Genomic DNA, 18,283 nt, shown 5'->3' on the forward strand with positions numbered 1-18,283 from the left:
CTAAACTGCACAAGGGTTAACTAATAATGCAGTGTAGTACTCAAAACGAATTAATAACTCAAACTCAAATAAGTGAAGCAAAAAAGAAAAATTAACGACAATACCCCCACCCCCCAAAAAAAAACTTAAGTATGTGCATTGTCCCCAATATACAGTAATAAACAAAGAAAATCATGGGATCACGTACTTCGTACAGCGAGCATCAAGAATCTCTATCCTCGCCGGAGTCATCCTCCTCGTCCTTATCATACTCGACATCATCCTCTATGGTTCGGTGTGAAAATGCTGATAGGGGTGGAAATGGCTCGTCGGAAGCGATAGTCTCAGGGAAGCGTTGCGCAAGCACACGAGTAAAATCATGCATGTAATCCATGTGCTCGCATGTGATCGGCCACTGTCTCCTCACCATGCGCTATAAGTCATCAAGACACTCGTGTGCGGTCTGTCCTCTCCCTGCATGTTCTCGTCATGCGTGTGAAGCCTTTGGGGCGGGCTGTGGTTGCACTCCACTCACTGAAGCCTTGCCTGGACCACTCTCAATTTGCCTCTGTTTTTTATCCCTAGGGAGCTTCCCAACTATTAAGATATCGCATTTTTTGTGCAACACTAGCTCACTATCATCCCATGTAACCCTAGCTAGGCAGCAGAGTTCCGTAATGGTCGAAGAATGAGGCATGCTAACTGTAGAGGTGTCCCGTTCAGCATGCAAAATAAAAGTCATGATCACCCGGCCTGCATCCACTATCTTGCCGGTGATGATACATACAGTAAACCAATGCTGCTTAAGTTTCGTCACATCAGAAATATGCCCAGATGACATCAACCGTGATGCTACAAAATGATACCACTTATATGCCTCCCTTGTCATGAACTTCGTTGGAAATGAGACCGGGGCTCGCTGATTATTGAGCTTCCAAACCGTGCCCGACTCACAAAGTGCGGTGATGATGATGATCTCCTCATAGGGATAGGCCTCTCCCATAAAACTCGTTTAATCCTCAGTTTCATAATCAGGCATCGAGTACAACGAGTTAATAGTCCTACTGTCGAAAGCAACCATTCGTCCCTTGATTTTCACGTGATAGTCCTCATGCTTAACTTTTAAATTAGCATAGAATTCCCGAACAAGGGACATCACAGCATCTGTAGGAAACTTCACAAACTCTTTCCACTGTAAATACTAAGCCATAACTAATGTCTCACAACCCGGGACGCTCTGATCCATCCCCATTTCCCACTGCATGTTTTTCTCTTGCAGTTTTGTATAATTTTCTCCGGCGATAGCATCCTAGAACCGTCGTCTATCAAAATCAGCAACAGACGACTCACCATCCCCAGATTCAACCTGCATACTCTTCTTCTTCGAAATTATACTTCAACTCAAATAATAAACCTCGCTTAATAGCACTTGTCCTTACAACAACTCCTTGCAACAACGATATTCCAACAATACATGTACCACAATATCAACACAATATATTGATCACCACTTTCCATAACATGCAATGCTCAATCAAACAACCCTTATTAACAAACTTACTCAGGTAATTTATCGAACACTTTGTAAGCACAACTTCAAGAATTCTATTCAATCAAATCCAAAGCAAGAAAATCGAGACTCACGATACCAAAGATGATTACTAAAACGTCCACTACTAATTTTCTTTAAAATGTACTAGAATTTTTCTTTCTTTCCTAGTCTCGACTGAACCATATAAATACATGTATAAAACATTTTTGACACCATTTTCAAATAAAACATACCACCTACATTTGAAAATTCAAAAGAAAGTAAGTTTAAACATAGATTCATAAATCTTTCCCAAACCTAACTTACCAATATTTCATAATCATCCTAACTCTAACACCCTCTCCAAAACTACTCAAAATCATCAAAAATTCATAAAAATCTTTAACGTAAAATTTAAACATAAATCATAATCGTAACCATAATGAAAAAATTTCTAGCGTCGATTCTCGAGTTGTGTGCACCCTTCAGCCCAACAAGATCAACCATCCAAACCTCCATCATCATTAATATCATGTTCATCTACATCCATCATACCTAGTAAGTCTAATGACTCAGAAAACCATAATCTTGATAACAAGTAATACATATACAATCGCATGCAATAGTGAAATCATTTTACTTAAAATAACTTTCCAACCAATTTTCTTTTCACCATTTCATAGCATTTATCATTTCATCATAATTTTTTTTTTCCTTTTCATCATAAACATATATGTTTTCCTTATATTGAATTCAGATCGTTAATTGTGACTTTCGTTTCATCATAAGGTCGATGGATCCATCTAAATGTAACCACAGTACTGGGTGGCGGGGACATCAGTGACACTCTCACCCGTCAACTTATCCTTGACCTATAATATCTTCATATGGAAATATGATCATCGGGCTCTCTCTGGGCCTTGGCCTTCTCACATAGACGGGCTCCCACTGGGGTCTTCTCCCGTAAATGGGCTCCCTCTGGAGCCTTTCCCTCACGATATCCCCAATGATATCATCGTATCATCGTAATAGTCACAATTACTTCACCTTCCTCCAAGGTTTCATATTTTCATCACTTATGAAAATCATGCATATAAATATCAATTTTCTTTTAAATCAAGCATACAACATATCTTTTAGCTTTAACGTTTCATCATAAAATTATGTACACATTTAAAAAAATAATTTTAACATATATTACAGCATTCGGGCACTGTTATGACATCTACCCATTTTTAGTGTAAAGTGATCGCTTTACCCCTAGACGTAAAATTTCTCGATTTTGCCTTTTTATTGCTTTCATTGACTCTAGACCATCCTAAATAATTATTTAAGATTAAATAAATTTTCTGATATTTTTATTTAGCTTAAATTCTTGGCTTTATTTTTAATTCATGATTATTAATTCGTAGAGCGTTTAATTCTCGAATTAATTCAACCTTTATTATCAAATTCTCAAATTTTAAACATAGACTTTTTATTTCCTAAAATACCCTTGTGACCCATCCACCACCCCCGTGGACCCACGGTTCAACCCTTTATATTTTTAAACCAATTAATCGAATTGTTCCTAGCCACCCTCGAGCCAACTTGCGGTTTCTTCGAGCCGAGACCGAGCCACCCCTTACCCGGCCCATCTAAGAACCATCCTAGACCCCCTGGACTCGACCTAACCAGCAGCAGCCCCATGCGCGATGCACAGGAGCCGCGCAAACCTAGTAGTATACCCTAGGACTCTTCGTAAATTGGCTGGGACTCCTACCCACAAGCCACCACTGAGCCCCCACCCTCTGGACCCTCGCTGGACCCTGTCATTCGGTTAATCGCATTATGGACTTCATATTTTTGAAATTTTTGCAATTTGGTCCTTAAATTTTTGAGAATTAGTCTAATTGCCCCCAAAATTTTGGAAATTGCATATTAGACCCTTAAAATTTTGAAACTTCCTATTATGCCAGTGATTTTGATTCTTCTCAATTTTTGTCCATGACCACCCCGGCCGAGCCAATACTCCTCGTGCACAGCAACTATACCTGATGGCTAGGGAAGAGTCCCATCGTGCATGGGATCTTCCCCTACTGTTGTGCTTGAGTCCTAGCGTGGCTATGACTCTTCCTTGAACCTGACCTCATCCAGCCTGAGCCTGGTCGAGCCCTAGTTTCGAGCTGGATGTTGCCTTCCCCTTAACCGAACCCTTGCACACCAAACATGCAATAACTCGATCAAGCTCGGTTCCTAGCGTGTGTAGCCTTTAAACTTTGATCTAGGGACCCTTAAACTCATGGAAAAATTGCCCTCCTTGATCCCCCTAACATGACAGCCTCTTCATGCAATAATAACATGAGTTTTGGGACCTAAAATCATACATTATTCATATGTCAATGCAAAAAACAAAATTATTCATAAAGAAATAATTTTTTTCATGCAAACGATAATCAAACACGTAATATGATGTGATATATTAAAAAAGAAGATTTATGGTGTGTCTTTGCGTACTTACGCACGAAAACATTGTGGCGATTCGAAGAACGGTGGCGTAGAAGACCTTAGGCTATTTTTCCTTCAAAACTGTGGCTAGTTCCTCTTCAAAGTTGCATGTGTGCATGTGTTTTGCTGATAGGAGACTTTGTATGTTTTGTGAGGGGAAGAGGCGTGTGGTATGAGGGGATTGGGGGTAGGGTTTTAGGCATTTAAAGTTTGATATAAAACAAGTGTGCTAACTTAGGCCCATTAGTATGGTATACTAGGTCTAGTAAGCTCATTAGTGCATATTTAAAATATTTATTTTAGGAAATTTCGTGATATTATTAGCCGAGTTGTCAAAAAGTTCATATTTGTATTGAAAATCGAATACCATTAAAATTTACGATTCGGCGTATAAAATAATCTCAAAACACCTTATTTTCAAAAATATCATATAGCATATACCTTATTTTAAATAATAAAAAACAATTATTTAATAAAAATATTTTTCTTTTTTCAGCCATCGGTCTCCGTTCCTCGATAGCATTTCGAACAACCTTTAAAAATACAATTTTATGCATTCAAATAATAAAATCCTATTTTAACATGTACTCACGCATATCACAATTAATCCGTGCCATTAGAATCATTTAATTAGTCATTTTTCATTTTCCTTATTTTACATGCAGTTGGATTACGTTTTCTAATTTTGGACCTTACAATTCCTCCCTCCCTTAAATAAAATTTCATCCTCGAATTGGAACTTACCGAATAACTCCAGGTAGCAACTCCTCAGGTCCTTCTCTGTCTCCCAAATAGCTTCTTCCTCTGAGTGATTTAACCACTTGACTTTGACCATTAGGATAACCTTGTTTCGTAGTCTCCTATCTTGTCTTTCTAGGATTTGTGTAGGTCTTTCTTCATATGAAATATTTGGAGTAAACTGCAGAGGCTCATGATTTAGTACACGTAAGGGATTCAACATGTGCTTTCGCAGCATCGAAACGTGGAACACATTATGCACTCCGGCTAGCATTGGTGGTAACGCCACTCTGTATGCTAGTGTCCCAACCTTTTCCAAAATCTCAAATTGTCCAATATATCTCGGACTGAGCTTTCCTTTCTTGCCAAAACTAAGAACACCCTTCATTGGTGCTATTTTCACAAACACGTGGTCACCAACAACAAGCTCTAACTCTCTTCGACGCTTATCGGCATAACTTTTCTGTCGAATCTGTCCAGTTTTCATCGTAACTCGAATCTTGACCACTAACTCGGCGGTGTGATTGATCAAGCCGGGTCAAAACTCTCCTCATTCACCAACCTCTTCCCAATGTATGGATGATATACACTTCTCCCATATAGTACCTTGTATGGGGCCATCCCTATCGATTATTGATAGCTATATTAAAGTAAACTCCACCAGAGGTAATTTAGACTCCAAACTTCCTTGAAAATCGATCACATGTGCTCGAAGTAAATCCTCCAATATAAAATAGCTATTTTAGACTGACCATCGGTTGGAGGATAGAATGCCGTGCTGATAATAATTTAGTCCCCACCGCTGCTGCATGCTAACTCTTCGATGATGTAAATCTCGGATCTCTGTCAGAAACAATAGATACAGGAATCCCATGCATACTAACTATCTCTCAAATATACAAATCGGCATATTGTGTAATAGTGAATGTCATCTTGATAAGAAGAAAATACGCTGATTTTGTAAGATGATCCACTATCATTTATAGCATTAAATCCCTTGATAGTCTTTGGCAGTCCTACAACGAAGTCAGTAGTGATATTTTCTCATTTTCACTCAGGAATAGGGAGTGGCTTAAGTTTCCCTGTTGGACTCTGATGCTATGCTTTCACTTGTTTACAAGTCAAACTATCGGATACAAGTCTCAGAATATCACGCTTCATAAACAGCCACCAATATTGTAAGGCCCGAGATTATATCATTTTAATCAGAGATTTTTTAATTTATGAATTATGGAATGTTGAGTTATATTCCATGGTTTTACAATTCCATATGATTGAAATTGAATTAAAAAGAGTTATGGAGGGCTGAATTGCAAATAGTGAAGAATCCAGGGGCTAAAGTGCAATTATGGGATTTGCGGACACTTGTCCTCACCATGCACTTGGATATATGTAATTGCTTCATTCTTTCACCATTTCCAGCAGAAGCCGAGAGAATCTATGTCTAATTCCTCAAGTTTCTAATTGGTTTAAAAATTTGATTGTGCGTGATCCGTTTAGCAGAATTTAAATCCGGACACAGTACCGTACTCCTCTCGAGGAGAGCTACAACTAGACGTAAGTTTTACTACGTTTTGACATGTCTTGAAATTATGATAGTGTCAGAATTGAATGAGATTCATATATGATGTTCTTGACATGTTAGACATCGTAGAATCGAAGTCAGATTGAGAAACGGACTGATTATGGAATTGTTATAAATTTTTAGGGTATATTGATTTATACCAGACAGATTTGAATTGTGATTGAATTACAGATTGTAATGGATATGAGTTATGATTTGTAATTGATGTCTGTTGATTTGGTATTGACGGGGATACTGAGATTGTACCGTTATGCCGTTGATTTTGAATTAAATCCAGATTGATCAGATTGTTATTGATTTGAAAGGTATATTGACATGAGATTATTGATATTGTCATTGCCAGACAGACTGTGAATTCAGGACTTCGACTGAGCCAGAAACCGACGAAAGAAAGGTATAATTCAATGTGGTATTGGGAGATCGACTTGAGTCGGAGTAGACTTGATTTTCCCTAAATCACATACTTTACGTTATTGCATTGATATTTGCATTGATTTGATTGATATACTTGTTCTCTTGAGTTATAGATTGCAGGTATCAGACGAGTAATCTTGTGACAGAAGTGCCTGATAGTGGTGGAATCACCACGGGCACATTGCACGATGTCTCAAGATGGAATATTAGCGATAGAGCTACAGTCCATGACGGATAGGTCAGGACACCGGATGTTTGGTTATATCGAGTAATAGGATTGGAATTCTTCTATTACGGAATTCGATATAGGAACACCATATTTGGTTATATCGAGTAATAGAAACAGAGTTCCTTCTATTACGGAATTCGATATAGGAATACCACATCTGGAAACCGGGATCCCTAGACTAGGATTGAGTCTAGTCTGAATGATAGAGTTATGAGCATTGTCGACAGTTTATGATTGTTTATGTTTCAGATTTTGAAACATATATCTGTTACCTGATTACATGCTTTATATTGTTTATATGATTGCATGTTTCGTTGATTTATACTGGGATTTATTCTCACCGGAGTTATCCGGCTGTTGTCTTGTCTGTATGTGTACATGACAACAGGTGGGACAGGATCAGGGTCCAGGAGATGAGGAAAGATCGTGATTAGAGTGGAGACTACGGACTTTGATTATGATGATTATTAGGGTTTGAACACTTGAGATTAGTTGTTAAACCTTAGTTTAGTTTGAATGCATGCAGTACATGACTTGTATTGTATTTTTATACTGATATGTATATTAGTTTGATTTCACTATGTTCCGCAATTTTTAAAAAAAATTTTAGACCCTGTTGTATAATTGATTAATTAGTCCCAATAACGATTAAAAACTTGATTAGCGTCCGGGTCCCCACAACAGGTGGTATCAGAGCGATAGATCCTTGAGATTGAGATAGGAGCTAGTGAGCGGGGTAGAATGTGTTTTCTTTCCTGCTTTTGATTGCTAGCATGATTTACTGCTTTATAATGCATGTTTATCTGTTTATCTGACTTGATTTGAAAACATGTATTATTGAGAACGAATCAGAGCTGATTCTGGATCAGCAGTAAGATGATCGGAGGAGGACTGAAATAGAATATTGGGATTGGGGTTGCTAATCCTTTTGATTTCAGATATGCCTCCGAGAAGAATACCAGAACAGGGGAGTACATCGAATCCTCCCATGGATGTGACTCCCACACCAATGGAGAAATTATTGAAAAGATTTCAATCCTTCCGCCCACCGACTTTGAAAGGTACGGAGAATTCCGTGGAATGTGAAAGTTGGTTGGACGATATTGAAGCGATGTTCGAATCATTGGAATATACGGAGGAAAAGAGGGTGAAACTGATAGGACACCAACTGCATGAGGTTGCTAAAAACTGGTGGATCACGACGAAACGGGCATTGGAACAAGGTGGTATGGCCATTACCTGGAATGTGTTTAAGTCTGAATTTTATCTACGGTTCTTTCCAGTATCTTATAGGAAGGACAAGGGAGCCGAGTTTGCGAACTTGAGACAAGGCCAGTTAAACATTGAGGACTATGTGGCTAAGTTCTCTACACTGCTCAGATTTGCTCCCCACATAGCTGAACATGATGAGGCCGTTGCGGACCAGTTCATAAATGGCCTAAATCCTGAAATCTTTACCTTGGTGAATACCGGGAGACCGAACAATTTTACCGACGCACTGAACCGAGCTAAGGGAGCTGAAGCAGGTTTATTGAGACAGAGAGAGGCTTTGTTTGCGCCTCCAGCACTGGCACCACAGCAACCACCTCCCAGATTCGAGAGTGGTAGTGGTAGCAGGAAGAAGGAATTCTTGAAGGCTAGAAGGAAGCAATTCAAGAAATCGGGAACTAGCTCGTCCTGTTCAAGCGGCTCGAGACAGATCAGTCAGGGCCAGAGTTATGCAGGACCATACTGTGGTACTTGTGGAGGGAGGCATTCCACAGATCAGTGCCGAGGAGTGGTTGGTAGCTGTCGTATCTGTAGACAGCAGGGACACTTTGCCCGAGTGTGTCCACAGAGAGGTGCACAGGGATCGCAGGCAGCTGAGTCATCGGGATCAGTGGCTCAGGCAGGTAGACGACCATCTGCTGTACATACTTTTCAGCCAGCACCGCCTACTCAGTCACAGCAGAGGCCAGGAGGGGGCCAGACAGCGAGCCAGCCTCCGAGACAGCAGGCCCGAGTTTTTGCTTTGACCGAAGAGCAGGCATAGGACGCACCTGATGATGTTGTGGCATGTAACTGTTTTGTTTCTGGTTATCCTGCATATGTATTGATTGATATTGGTGCATCTCATACATTTATATCTGAGCGATTTGCGTTGATGCATTCTTTGCCTATTGAGTCATTGTCTGCAGTAGTGTCTGTCACGTCTCCGTTAGGGACAGGTTTTATATCAGTAAAATATGTTAAATCATGTATACTGCAGTACGATGGGCATACGATTGAGCTAGATTGTATTGTGCTTGGTTTATCTTATTTTGATTGTATTGTCGGTATCGATATGTTGACCAAGTACCGAGCTACAGTCGATTGTTTCCATAAGATAGTTCGATTCAGACCGGAAATGGCTGAGGAGTGAAAATTTTATGGTAAGGGTTCTCGAGCTCGAATTCCTTTGATATCTGCAATGAACATGACTCGACTATTGCAGAAATGAGCGGATGGATTCCTGGTATATTCAGTTGATTTACTGAAGTTGAGCCCATCATTGGCGGATTTGCCAGTGGTGTGTGAGCTTGCTGATGTCTTTCCAGATGAGATTCTTGGATTGCCTCCGATTCGAGAGATAGACTTCAGCATTGAGTTGATGCCAGGAACAGTTCCGATTTCGAGAGCTCCATACAGGATGGCACCGATTGAGTTGAAAGAGTTGAAAGAACAGTTGGAGGATTTACTGGCCAAGGGGTATATTAGACCGAGTGTATCTCCTTGGGGTGCTCCCGTACTGTTCGTGAGAAAGAAGGACGGGTCGATGAAACTTTGTATCGACTACAGGCAACTGAATAAGGCAACGGTAAAGAATAAATATCCATTGCCTCGGATTGATGATTTATTTGATCAGTTGTAGGGTTCTTCGGTGTATTCCAAGATCGATTTGAGATCGGGATATCATCAGCTGAGAGTCAGAGATTCTGATATCTCAAAGACGGCATTCAGAACCAGGTATGGACACTATGAATTTATTGTCATGCCGTTTGGTCTGACGAATGCTCCAGCTGTGTTTATGGGATTGATGAACCGCGTCTTTCAGAAATATTTGGATGATTTTGTTATCATATTCATTGATGATATATTGATTTATTCAAAGAATATGATTGAGCATGCTAATCATCTAAGGATTGTGTTGAGAATTTTGAGGACGGAGAAACTGTATGCTAAATTGTCGAAATGCGAGTTCTGGTTGAAACAGGTGATATTTCTGGGACATATTATATCCGGAGATGGTATATCAGTCGATCCCAGTAAGGTTGAGGCAGTGATTTCTTGGCCGAGACCGACATCTGTACTAGAGATACGTAGCTTTATGGATTTGGCAGGATATTATCGTCGATTCATTAAAGATTTTTCGAGTATTGCCAAACCGATTACGCAGTTAACTCAAAAGAATGCTCCGTTTGTTTGGTCAGAAGACTGTGAATCCAGTTTTCTGGAATTGAAAAAGAGATTGACCAGTGCGCCTGTGTTAACGATTCCTTCAGGTACTGGTGACTTTGTCGTTTATTGTGATGCATCTCACCGAGGATTGGGTTGTGTTTTGATGCAGCGGGGGCATGTGATTGTTTATGCCTCGAGACAGCTGAAACCCCATGAATTTCGATATCCAATTCATGATCTTGAATTGGCAGCCATAGTCTTTGCATTGAAGATATGACGGCATTATTTATACGGTGAGAAATTTGATATATATTCTGATCATAAAAGCTTGAAATATCTGTTTTTGCAATCAGAGCTGAATATGAGACAACGGAGATGGCTGGATTTACTGAAAGACTTTGATTGTGAAATCAAATACTATCCGGGGATGTCCAACGCAGCAGCAGATGCGCTGAGTCGAAAGGTATGTGCACTATCCTTATCGACGATAGGTGTTTCGAATTTGATAGAAGACTGCTGTTTGTCTGGATTAGCTTTTGAAACAGATTGTCAGCCTCTGAGATTATGTACTATTCAAGCTGAACCAGAGCTGATTTTGAGAATTAAAGCAGCTCAAAAAGGTGATCAGAATATACGGGAGTCGATTGCTATGGTTAAAGCGGGACATCGATCGGAATATCAGGTGAGAAATGGCATTTTTTATGTGAATAATCGTCTGGTTGTGCCAAATGTTTCAGATTTGAGACAGCGAATACTGTCAGAAGCGCACAACAGTCGTTTTAGCATTCATCCTGTTGGCAGGAAAATGTACAATGATTTAAAGGCACAGTATTGGTGGAAACAAATGAAATCTGATGTGACTAAATTTGTAGCCAAGTTTCTGAATTGCCAACAGGTGAAAGCTGAAAGAAAGAAACCAGGAGGATTGTTGCAGAGTTTTTCCATTCCTGAATGGAAGTGGGATCACATTTCCATGGATTTTGTGACGCAGTTACCAAGATCCTCCAAAGGTTGTGATGCGATTTGGGTCGTGATTGATCGATTGACCAAATCTGCATGTTTTATTCCATACAAAATGACCTACAGATATGATCAGAAAGCCGATGTTTATGTCCGAGAAGTGGTTAGATTGCACGGAGTGCCGAAGTCGATTGTTTCAGACCGTGATCCTCGATTCACTTCGCACTTCTGGCAGAGTTTGCAGCAAGCTCTTGGTACGAAATTACATCTGAGTACCGCATATCATACACAGACTGACGGACAGTCAGAGCGGACGATTCAGATATTGGAGGATATGCTGAGATCCATAGTACTTGATTTTAGCACTAGCTGGCAAAATGCGTTGCCACTTTGTGAGTTTTCGTACAACAACAGCTATCAAACGAGTATTGAGATGGCGCCTTTTGAAGCGTTGTACGGAAAGAAATGCAGATCCCCTCTTTATTGGGATGATATCTCTGAAATTCCTGAGACTGGACCTGATATGATCAGATATATGACTGAAAAAGTGAAATTGATTCAGAAGAAAATGAAGGCAGCTCAGGACCGACAAGCCAAGTATGCCAACCTCAGACGACGACCGTTGGTATTTGAGGTAGGAGACCGAGTATTCCTGAAGATTTCTCCTTTCAGAGGTGTTGTCAGATTTGGCAAGAAAGGAAAACTGTCTCCAAGATATGTGGGTCCTTATGAGATTCTCGAAAAGATAGGAGATCGTGCCTATCGACTTGCATTCCGCCTTCATTATCTCGAATACATGATGTTTTTCATGTATCTATGCTGCGGAAATATCTCCCTGATGATTCTCACGTGATTCAGCCAGACGAGACCGAGCTGGATGAGAAATTGAGTTATGTCGAGAAACCGATTTGGATTATCGATCGTAAAGAAAAACAGCTCAGAACAAAAACAATTCCGCTTGTAAAAGTCCAATGGACTCGTCATGGCATTGAAGAAGCTACTTGGGAGACTGGATCAGATATGAGACATGAATTCCCAGAGTTATTCCACTGATGTGAGTTTACTATTTAGTTTCTATTATTTCTGATTTGATTACCTGTGATATGATTGCTTGAGATTTCGAGGACGAAATCATGTCTCAGAGGGAGAGAATTGTAAGGCCCGAAAATATATCATTTTAATCCGAGATTATTTAATTTATGAATTATGGAATGTTGAGTTATATTCCATAGTTTTACAATTCCATATGATTGAAATTGAATTAAAAAGAGTTATGGAGGGCTGAATTGCAAATAGTGAAGAATCCAGGGGCTAAAGTGCAATTATGGGATTTGAGGACACTTGTCCTCACCATGCACTTGGATATATGTAATTGCTTCATTCTTTCACCATTTCCAGCAGAAGCCGAGAGAATCTATGTCTAATTCCTCAAGTTTCTAATTGGTTTAAAAATTTGATTGTGCGTGATCCGTTTAGCAGAATTTAAATCCGGACACAGTACCGTACTCCTCTCGAGGAGAGCTACAATTGGACGTAAGTTTTACTACGTTTTGACATGTCTTGGAATTATGATATTGTCAGAATTGAATGAGATTCATATATGATGTTCTTGACATGTTAGACATCGTAGAATCGAAGTCAGATTGAGAAACGGACTGATTATGGAATTGTTATGAATTTTTAGGGTATATTGATTTATACCAGACAGATTTGAATTGTGATTGAATTACAGATTGTAATGGATATGAGTTATGATTTGTAATTGATGTCTGTTGATTTGGTATTGACGGGGATACTGAGATTGTACCGTTATGCCGTTGATTTTGAATTAAATCCAGATTGATCAGATTGTTATTGATTTGAAAGGTATATTGACATGAGATTATTGATATTGTCATTGCCAGACAGACTGTGAATTCAGGACTTCGACTGAGCCAGAAACCGACGAAAGAAAGGTATAAGTCAATGTGGTATTGGGAGATCGACTTGAGTCGGAGTAGACTTGAGTTTCCCTAAATCACATACTTTACTTTATTGCATTGATATTTGCATTGATTTGATTGATATACTTGTTCTCTTGAGTTATAGATTGCAGGTATCAGACGAGTAATCTTGTGACAGAAGTGCCTGATAGTGGTGGAATCACCACGGGCACATTGCACGATGTCTCAAGATGGAATATTAGCGATAGAGCTACAGTCCATGACGGATAGGTCAGGACACCGGATGTTTGGTTATATCGAGTAATAGGATTGGAATTCTTCTATTACGGAATTCGATATAGGAACACCATATTTGGTTATATCGAGTAATAGGAACAGAGTTCCTTCTATTACGGAATTCGATATAGGAATACCACATCTGGAAACCGGGATCCCTAGACTAGGATTGAGTCTAGTCTGAATGATAGAGTTATGAGCATTGTCGACAGTTTATGATTGTTTATGTTTCAGATTTTGAAACATATATCTGTTACCTGATTACATGCTTTATATTGTTTATATGATTGCATGTTTCGTTGATTTATACTGGGATTTATTCTCACCGGAGTTATCCGGCTGTTGTCTTGTCTGTATGTGTACATGACAACAGGTGGGACAGGATCAGGGTCCAGGAGATGAGGAAAGATCATGATTAGAGTGGAGACTACGGACTTTGATTATGATGTATATTAGGGTTTGAACACTTGAGATTAGTTGTTAAACCTTAGTTTAGTTTGAAGGCATGCAGTACAGGACTTGTATTGTATTTTTATACTGATATGTATATTAGTTTGATTTCACTACGTTCCGCATTTTAAAAAGAAAAAAAAATTTAGACCTTGTTGTATAATTGATTAATTAGTCCCAATAACGATTAAAAACTTGATTAGCGTCCGGGTCCCCACAACAATAATTGCAAGTCTTTATACATATTCGTACTTCCAGGATGAATGGAGTACGGAGTATCATGAGCTTATTTCATAACGAATTCCCTCAATGAATTGCCACTAGGAACCCATATTCGATCTTGGTATCGAAATATGCCATCTTCTTCAGAATACATCTTCTGACCCTTGGCTTCATCTCTCAAGCTCCACTTTTGCAATTTCTTGTCACTAGACTGCTCCTCAAGAATTATATCCTTCAAAGTCGACTATACTGTCATGGTGGCAAGATTAGAGCCTCGCCCCTAGCATATAATGCTAGCTCAAACCGGTGAATCTCGGAATGCAATGGTCGCTGAAGTGATATTTGATTAATAACTGTTGTCTTTCTACTCAGTGCGTCCGCTACTACATTAGCTTTTCTTGGATGGTAGCTACTGTCTAAGTCGTAGTCTATTACTAATTCCAACCATCTTCTTTGCCTCATATTCAACGCATTTTGTGTGAAGAAGTATTTCAAAATTTTATGGTCGGTGAAAATCTTGCACTTCTCCCCACACAAGTAACGTGTCCAAATCTTTAATGCAAAAAGGACTAATGCGAGATCAAGATCATGTGTGTGTAATTCTTCTCATACAATTTCAGTTGTCTTGACGCATAAGTTATAACTCGGTCATTTTGCATCATAACTGCGCCCAAATCACGTTTTGAAGCGTTGGTATACAGAACATACTCTCCTTGAACCGATGACCTCGATAATACTGGTGCTAAGATCAAATCTTTTTTCAACTTGTCAAAACTTTCTTGGCACTCAGATCCCCATATAAACTTTCCATTCTTCTTTTTCAAGGCGGTCAAGGGTACCATAATAGATGAGAATCCTTGAATAAACTTTTGATAATTGCAAGAGAGTCCCAAGAACTAAGTATCTCGGTTACACTCTTCGTTATGGGCCATTCTTTCACTGTTTCCACCGTGCTCGGATCAACATCAACTCCATCTCTAGAAATGATGTGGCCTAAGAACGTCACTATCTCAAGCCAAAACTCACACTTGCTGAATTTTGCATATAACTTCCTAACTTGCAGTAATTGCAGTCCTGTCCTCAAATGCCGACTATGCTCCTCTTTGCTCTTCGAGTAGATCAAAATATCATCAATGAAGACTATAAGAAATTGATCCAGATATGGCTGAAATAGGCGATTCATGAGATCCATGAAGATCGCTGGCCCATTGGTCAAACCGAATGACATGACCATAAACTCATAATACTCATATCGAGTTCTGAATGATGTCTTATGAACATCCGCTTCCTTAACATTTAATTGATGGTATCCCGAACGAAGTTCTATTTTCGAGAATATCGATGCTCCTTGTAATTGATAAAATAAGTCTTCAACTCTTGGTATAGGATATTTATTTTTGATGGTGACCCTATCCAGCTCTCTATAGTCGATGCAAAGTCGCATACTACCATCTTTTTTCTTCACAAACAATACTGGCGGGCCCCATGGAGAAGAGCTAGGGCAAATGAAACCCTTGTCTTATAATTCTTGTATTTGATCTTTTAATACTTTCATTTCAGCAGGCGCAAGACGGTAGGGTGCTTTAGAAATCGGTACAGTGCTCGGCATCAACTCAATACAAAATTCCATCTCACGGTCCGATGGAATGTCAGAGATGTCCTCAAGAAAGACGCTAGGAAAGTCTCTGACGATAACAACATCATCTAGCTTCTGACTGTTAGGAACATGTGCTGAAGTGACACATGCTAGAAAAGCTTGGCATCCTATCTTCATAAGCTTCCTTGCACACATACAAGAGATAATCTGCGGCATTCGCTTCTTCCTTTCTGCCTCAAATATAAAAGACTTCCCACTAGGTGTTCGAATAGACAGTGTCCTATGCCGAAAATATATCGAAGCTCCATTTGACGACAACAAATCCATACCAAGTATAATGTCAAATTCAGGCATCGGCAGTACGATAAGTTCTGCCTGAACCATATCTTTATATAAACGAAGCTCCAGATTCTTCACTATTCTTGATGTAACCATTTGATCACCAGAAGGAATAAAAACTTTGAATCCCAATCCCATGTCCTCGGGTATAATATTTATTCGCTGGATGAATATATCAGATATAAATGAGTGTGTAGCTCACAAATCCAGCAATGTGTAGGTAGCTACACCTTGAATAAATATCCTTCCTGCGACAAAGATGTTAAATTTATTTCGTTTCGAAGCTTAAGGGGACTTTATCATTATTTTCACAATTTTTTTGAAAACTAAATTCTCGAACCTTATTATTTTTTATAAATATTGCAATTTCACCCCCTTATACTTCGAAATTAATAATTTTCATCCTTAAAGTTTTCGATTTGTTGCAATTATTTCCCCTTATTTTGAAAATTGCATTTTGAACCCTTATAGATTTTTGAAATTCTCATTTTCACCCGAAGTTTTGAAAATTTCATTTCAGGCCCCTTAAACTTTGAAAATTGAAAATTTTGATCCATAAATTTCTGAAATTACCATTTAGTCCCTGAAAGTTTTGAAAATTCTTTAACTACCGTAGAATTTTTGGTTTAACAATTTCAGCCCTCGAACTATTCGAAATTGTCAGATTAGCCCACTTAAAACTTTTGTATTGCAATTTTGCCTCATGAATTTTGCATTTTGGTACTCAAATTTTTCAGAAATTTCAATCATGCCCAAGATTTTATTTTTCTCAATTTTATGCCTTAAAATTTTTATTAGGAATTAAATGCCTCCCTTACATATTTAAGGCTCAATATTCAAGTCCAATTTCTATGGTTTCCATTTTCAACTCTTACTTCCAAGTATGGTAGGGCATGCAAACTATTTTTCTAAGTTCTTCTTGATCTCAAATCAATTCTCAACCAATTTAATATTTCATGCAAATAAAGCAATATAAAAACATTAAATAACTAGGTTACCAGTGATTAGGGTCACGTCTAGGTCCTCCTCCGCTTCTTCAGCATGCATAACATAAGCTTTTCCCACCATAGGTCCTCTCTTCTTCGGACAATCCGCAGCCTTATGCCGTTCCTCTTTGCATATGAAGCACTTGTATGTCCCCACATGCACTTGCCAAGATGTGGGCGATTGCACTCCTTGCATAGGGCCTTTCAGCAGGTTTTGGTGCTCCAGGTTGTGGTGGATTTGGTATTCCTGGCTTCTTTACTTGACCTTGGGGCTTATCTTTCCCTTGAGGTGTAGGAGGTCTAATATATGGCTTTTTATTCGGCTGTGAGCTCTGTTGGTGTTGCTGCCTTTTGCTCTGCACCTCAAAATCAATATCTTTCAATGCTTGCTCGGCTTGAAATGCATAGGTAGTGACAGCAGCGTACTCCACTTGTCGCATCATCATCGTCACGACGGATAGTGGGTCGGAGACCATATATAAATGTATCATCTTCTTAGCAACGTCCCTAACCATGAGGGGCAAAAGGTGACAAACCCTCTCAAAATTTCTCACAAATTCAGTCACAGTTGTGTCCCCCTGACGGAGACTCATAAACTTCCTCTTCAAATGCCCTCGAACATCAGCACTGAAGTACTTCTCATAGAAATTTTCCTTGAAGCGAGCCCATATATGTGTAGCCAAGTCAATCCCATGCTCCACACCTTCCCACAAAAGGGAAGCATCATTTCTATACATGTAATTGGTGCACCTGACTCTGTTAGCGTCTCCCATATTCATATAATGGAATTGAATATCGATAGATCATATCCAAACCTCAGCAGCAAAAAGGTCGGCAGTGCCAGAAAACTCCCTCGGACCGAGCCTCAGAAACTGATCATAAATGTCATGATGTGGTCTAGGAGCATGCTGAAACTGCTGCTCGAAGAAGCATGCCATGCCCTCCAGTGCACGAATAGCAGCATCCCCATTAGGAGGCGGGGGTGAATTCTCTTGACGATCATCAGTATTCTCGGCTTGCCTATCGATATTAGGTACGCGTCCAGGAGGCATTAAATCTGAGCGTTTTCCAAATTCAAAACGTAACCAACATGCATTCAAATCTAAGGTCCCTAATCATGTAGCATATAA

This window comes from Primulina eburnea, chromosome 2 (genome assembly GCF_022965805.1).
Source record: "Primulina eburnea isolate SZY01 chromosome 2, ASM2296580v1, whole genome shotgun sequence".
NCBI lineage: Eukaryota > Viridiplantae > Streptophyta > Magnoliopsida > Lamiales > Gesneriaceae > Primulina > Primulina eburnea.